The sequence below is a fragment of the Candoia aspera genome, chromosome 6 (genome assembly GCF_035149785.1).
Source record: "Candoia aspera isolate rCanAsp1 chromosome 6, rCanAsp1.hap2, whole genome shotgun sequence".
Lineage (NCBI taxonomy): Eukaryota > Metazoa > Chordata > Lepidosauria > Squamata > Boidae > Candoia > Candoia aspera.
In genome coordinates, this window is record NC_086158.1 from 71,777,491 (window position 1) to 71,784,105 (window position 6,615).

Here is a 6,615-nt window from a genome sequence, read left to right on the forward strand (position 1 = left end):
GTCATAGCAAAAGAGGAGCTATGTGTAGTTTGGAACTAGCATGCCCTCTGCTCTTTTTTAGAAAAGCATTTTATCGATATAAATCAATCATACCCTTTTCATAGCAATATATATGCCTGGAGTGGCCATGGTCAAGAAATCCAAGCCATGCCTGCAGCTTCACATAGGCAGATAGAATATTTACTTTCTATAAATAAGTGAAATATGTAAAATATATTAAAATATTTCCCATTTGAGATGAAAGCAAGAAATCCTGGCACACAAAATGCTTGGTTTTATACTGAAGGTTTCTTTCAGAAAAGGTTTTGGTATACTTTATAGTTTTATGGAGCCTGTACAGAACCCCGAAATGATTGGAAACTATTGAAATCTCCCATCCGTTCAATAAAGTTTATCCCTGTAATCTAAAATCAAGCCTCCACTTAATTTGCACATATGTGCACTTTATAAAGTGCACCATTCCAAAGGATGCTATAGTGATGATTTATTGTCCTAATACTATATGCTATCAAAACAGTTGCTGTGACAGAAGATTGTTGCAATGTATCATCCAAATGGCATTATCAAGAACATCCCAGAGACAAACTTCTTTTACATTTTAATTGAGCTTTAACCCGTTGCTGTTTACACTTTATTAAGAACACAGTTGCAGCTGCAGCTGCGCTAACACAAATATTTCAGGGCTTGGAGTATTACCACTTAGAATACAAACCAGCATATCCATTTCTCATTTGATGGCCACCATTCTCCCAATTTCCCTTGAGGATGGGCTTCTGTCTTCAGGATATTGTATCATCTCAGCACTCAAACCTTTATTTTTTACCCCTGGGAAAATAGAATCCTTCCCTCCATTTAGTGCAAGTAATTCTATTGTGTAGAAAGTAGTTATGACACAAAGCTCAGCTGTTGCCAATAAAAGTATAGATTTTACTCAGATATCAGAATGAAGGGATGCCTGGAAAGTGGAATATTACAAGAAAAGAAGCAGAGTCAAGTGCTGCAGGACTGGCGGAAACAAGACCCACTTGGATTTCTGGAAGTGGGTTGTTTATTCCTCATAGGGTAATGTAACACTCTTGAAAGCCTACCAAAGTAATTTTCCTGCACAACTTATGCCTAGTGTAATTGAGGCAGAGTTACTCTGAGTTTTTTCTCATGCTTCATGACTCAAGAGTCTCTTCTGTAATGGCCATTTCCTCCCTTGATTGTCTTGCTGCTTTCTCTGTGTTCCCAAGATCTGTTAGAAGAAGGAAGGAAGGAGGGAAGGGAGGAGGGAAGGAGGGAAGGAAGGAATAGAGGGAAATATGCAAAGACTAGAATAAAATCCACAAGATTTGTGCCAATTTGTAAGACTGCCAATGGTCTTGCTATTGTGCAAAAATGAGTGCATCCATCCCTTCTCCCACGCAGATATCATAATGACACACAGTATCCATATTATTAACTTGAAAAAAAAAGCTTCTTGCTTCGCTCAAGTAAAGCTGGTAAGTACTTTTTTCCTCTGTCTTATAGAAGTCGAAGACTCTAAAACATCAGCCTGTCCTGCTCAAGTGACACAGATGGTTATATAAGTGCTCTTCCCAGAGATCCAACTTGCTCTGGGTCTTCTGCAGCCAGCATGGAAGCAACAGCCGTTATCTGTCCAACCTATGACTGTGAAAAGCAGCTGACCGCTATCATTTTGTCATTGCTACTCAGAAGTGTTAGGAATAGGTGGGCATGAGTGTGTCTGTGTGTGTTCCCTTATTGGATTTGTAATCTGCCTTTCCTCTATTAGAGATCAAGGCACTATACTTAAGATTCCTCTGACTTTTCTCAGAACAGCAGCTCCATAGGTTGGGTAGACTGGACTCACTCTGTAACTTTCCATGGTTGAAGGTGGGTTGGAACTCTTATCTTCCAGGTCGTAACCTGAGCACTGGTCTCTTTGCTCTATCCTGTCTGACAAGGGGAGTAAGCACAATGTTTGATTAAAAATGCTACAAAAGGCAAGGCCTTGGGAGGCATAAAAAACATGGGAAAAGTGCCCCCACCCCATCTGCCACTTCGTGCAGCTCCTACACTCCCTTCCTTGGCTCTTCAGGGGATTCTTCAAAAGGATGGTTGGCTGCTGAGGTTCAGCAATGCAGCCTTTTGAAGAAGATTAGTGCCAAATTGCTATTCAAGCACTGCAATGCTTTGTTTGATTTTGGGCTTTAATGGGTAACACATATTAAAATAGTATTGTAAGAGAGAATTGAACTGTTAAAGGGTTTTCCCTCTCTGTTCTACTCTTTGTATAGTTACTTGCCCACTTCTAATTAGGGCTTTCCATGTTTTACACATTTTTCCATCATGGCCTGCCTCTTTGCATGTTATGACCTTTAACTATAACATGGGCTAGTGTGGCCTTTATCCTGTGAAAGATTGCTCTTCCCTGCCCTAGAAAAGGAAGGGAAGTTTCTTCACTTTGAAATTTGAAGTTACAGGATCTGGAAGCTAATCCAGGAGCTTGATTAACTTGTGAAAGCTCAAGTTTCTTCACACTTACCTGGAAATAAATACCAGCATGATCAACAGGAGAGCCACCTTGATTCAGCAATTAAGGCACCAGGCTAGAAACCGGGAGACTGTGAGTTCTAGTCCCATCTTAGGCATGAAGCTAACCAGGTGACCTTGGGCCAGTCACTCTCTCAGAGGCCTAGGAACCAGGCAAGGGCAAACCACTTTCAAAAATGCTACCAAGAAAACTGCAGGGATTTCTCCAGGCAGTTCACAGTAGTCAAGACTGATTTGAAGGCACAAAATAAAATAATGATAAAAAAAAAGGAGTGAGTACACTGCATTGTTGTTGTTGTTTATTCGTTTAGTCGCTTCCGACTTTTCGTGACTTCATGGACCAGCCCACGCCAGAGCTTCCTGTCGGTCGTCAACACCCCCAGCTCCCCCAGGGACGAGTCCGTCACCTCTAGAATATCATCCATCCATCTTGCCCTTGGTCGGCCCCTCTTCCTTTTGCCTTCCACTCTCCCTAGCATCAGCACACTGCATTAAGGTATGCCATTTACTTCTCTGCCTATCCAGAAAATTCCACTGAGTTCAACAGGGTTTGCTCCCATATAAGACTGCAGTCTTAATACGTTGATTAGGAGCACAAGTTCTCCTGCAGAAGTATTAAAGTTCTACTGGATAATATGATTTGTATGAAGAAACATTTGCTAACCAGGGTAAAACGTTTCATTGCAGTACAATCAATTCTGTCTCTAAGCATATATCCCTGTGAGGAATGGCCAGAAGGGAAAAATGAGGAAAATGAATCTAATAAAACTAAGTCACACTGTTCAATTTTAGGCCAAGCCAACAAGAAAGTTGCAGAGTTTGTGTCTATGTGTGTGTGTGTGTGTGTGTGTGTGTGAAGGAGAAAGAGATCAGAATAATGAACATGTGGCAAAGTCAAATAATAAAACTGCTGCAGTCACCTCTCACAAGAAAAGCTATTCTTATTAATTTAGAGAAGTACTAATTCAACTCAGCATCCTCTGATACGGTAATCAAAAACACCATAAAACTTTAAAAAGTAGAATCTTTCCGTAGGCATTTTCTACTAATATATTAAAATAGGACATATTTCACTAAAACCATCCAAGTAATACTGATTACTAGTTGGAAATAATGTATACATTTTCAGCAATCCTGTCCCAAGAGCAGCAGCTGCATTTCATTTCAAGTTATTATGAAAACCAATCCATTAATGCAAAGGGTGCCATAGCATGCATAACAATAGTGCTATATTTTTTCAGGGACTGGCAACAGCTAGTGAGTTTCTAAGGGTAAAGATCACAACAATACATAGAACACTTTAGGCCATCTTTTAAAAAATTGCCTGCAATGTTAAAGGTAAATCAATGTTTAATGGCGTGAAGCAGAAATCAGAATTCAAGGCAAAACTCTGAATAAAACTCTGGATAAAAAGGATACATATGGTATTGCATTTTGTATTCAAGTACAGTTACTAAGCATAAAATATTAATCCATGTTATTTTAATGGTTGATGGGGAACTATAGCCAAAATCTTCATATTGACTGTTTTCACACAACAAGTTTAACCAAGTTAAGTAAAGACCTGACAGCAGATGCATTCATATAACCCACTAAGCTTGCATAATGTTAAACGTGGTTCATTTTTTGTGTTGTGTGAACCAAGCTCAGTTGGTGAGTATATGGTTTTATCTGATGGGCAGACCCAGAAAATGGGTTAATTCAAGAACGCAGCCTTGTAGCCTTCAAGAAGAATTTGCTGTTGTTTCAGAGAAGGAAAATAGGAGGAGGAAGGAGTATTTGGTATGTTTGCTGCCTTGAGTTATTTATAAAAATAATAAAGGCAGGATAGAAAATAAATAAATAAATAAGTTGACTTTGGCCCACATGTATGTTTATATTCATAATCAAGGGCCTGAGTATTCTTCTTTCTGATGATTTATTTAATTCTGTATATAGCATACAGCAACTGCCAAGTTTAAATAAACAGGTTGTCAGCTTTGCAAGGTAGTGCAGATAAGAAGCACCCCCAGAAGTACTAGCTCTGTCTTTATTGTAAGGTTACATTAACAGAACCTTACAAGTCTGAAAGTACATCTCTCCCCACTTGCCTTTTCAGTCCAAGAAACTCAGGAGGTCCCTTCTGAGATGTTTGCCACACCCCCTTCCTTCTGTGGGCTAAGCTGCCTCTTACTGACCATTGCCTAGCCTGCAGCTCTTCCTCCTGTCTCCCAAGGTCATTCCCACATACCATTACACAGGTCCATACTCACAAGGAATTTACAGTCTGAAATAAATAACTGGGAAGACAATGCAAAGTGAGGGAAAAGATACAAGAGCAAGAGAAGAGTATTTTTTTAAAAAATATAAGATAGAAAATTCACCATTGCTCTAATAGCAATTTTGTATGAACGATATAAATAGTTTCCTATTTAAGCCTATAGCCAGAAATGTCTTCTGGGGCAGGGGGAGACAAAAGAACAGAGTCGCTCCATGATGCAAGTTCCACTGTTTTTGTACATGCGTCATGATGTCACTCATTCATAAATCTGCGGAGCTGGCATCACAACAGCACAATGCTGCATTTGTCATTCTGAGGAAAATGCTGCATCCTGCAGGCAATTCTGCTTATACCCTAATACAGCTTTTCCTAATATACAGCCATTTTTCTTATGCAACTTTTCTTTTATATGCTTTATTTAAACCCTAGTTAGAACTAAGGATTGGGGGATGGTGAGAGGAAAGTTCTATGCAGCCTCTCCAAATATATATCTACTTTTATACACTTCCTAAATGTATTTTATAATATTTATGAAATTGTCTAGCTCAGAATAGCTATGGCCATGGACTCCATTCGTTATTGCTACCCTTGCTATAGTGAAACTGCTTAACAGCTCCTAAATTATAAAGCTGATTTTCATCAGTGAAGATGAAGCCTAGATTTTTTATGTTCTATATCCAAAATTCAGAATTTATTTATAATAAATTCCAAGCAGTGCTCAACAGATAAGATAAGAGGATGCCAATATGCATTTTCCCTCTCTTCCTCATCTACCAGTACATGTCCAAAATAATACAAATCTTTCCAGTACCTGGTGTTGGAAAGACATCACACACTTGCTGGAAAAACATTTATAAAATAGCTGGGAAAAGGAAAACCTACAAATGAGAAATTATGCTGTGACTTATTTTTATTTTTTTAATGGAATCCTTTTGTATCTCTCTCAGTCCTGTAGTGATTTCCCAAAGTTTCTACCTGATCAGTGGGAATGTTCGAAAAAGGAAGATTTGGCTAGATGGTGATAAATAAAATTGGTAGTAAGTTCTAATCAAGGAATAGAATAATACTGCTTATTTGTCCATATCAGATATTTTAGGTGTCCTTTCAAATTCATTCTATACACTGGACAAAGTACTTGGTAAAACTGGAAAGAAAATCTGGCAAATAAAAGCTGGTTTTGAGCAGGAAAAATTCTGGTGAACAACATAGAGGACATAAATCTTGTAAACAGATATCAAAGCAGTACAACCTCTAGGTTTGAGGAAAGAACCCATAATTTAAGAGCAGATATGCCTGTCGTTACTCTTTCATCTAGTCTTTAATATTCTTAGTTAAATTATTGCCAGGGTGAGAATTTGGAAAATGTAGCTTAGCTCTCCTATATAGTGAGTCCTCAGAACATTTTTTCAAAACTTGGTTCCAGCAGTTGAAGATCATGGTCCTACAACTTCACATACGTATATTTTGGAACAATGGCTAATGATTGTTATCTATAGGGTGTTTTTTTTATTAATACACACAGCCTTTCTCAACCTTTGACCCTGGAGGAGCCCTTGAAATATTCTTCAGGCCTCGGGAGGAACCCCTGCACATTCAGGCTCAAATATAGGCCAGGAGTTACAAACTTATTATATCTTTCATGTGTAGTCCTGTATATATGCATTAACAGTGTTCTTAAACTAAAAATAAAGAATGAAACTTACCTCTTTAATGTGAAGTTGCCGGAATTTGAAATAATATTTTAAATAAATCATGATCTTCCAGGAGCACCTAGTGACCTCTCACAGAACCCTAGGATTCCAGGGAACCCTGGTTGA

General features: G+C 38.5%; 1 long non-coding RNA gene across 1 annotated transcript; it reads right to left on the reverse strand.

Annotated features, from left to right (window-relative positions):
• Window positions 1–469: 469 nt before the first annotated feature.
• On the reverse strand, window positions 470–2,030 carry LOC134499498 (uncharacterized). The gene is made up of 2 exons (XR_010068154.1): window positions 1,856–2,030; window positions 470–1,237 (listed from the first exon to the last, which is right to left on the reverse strand). It is a non-coding gene; the product is annotated as an uncharacterized LOC134499498 (long non-coding RNA).
• Between the last annotated feature and the right edge of the window lie 4,585 nt (window positions 2,031–6,615).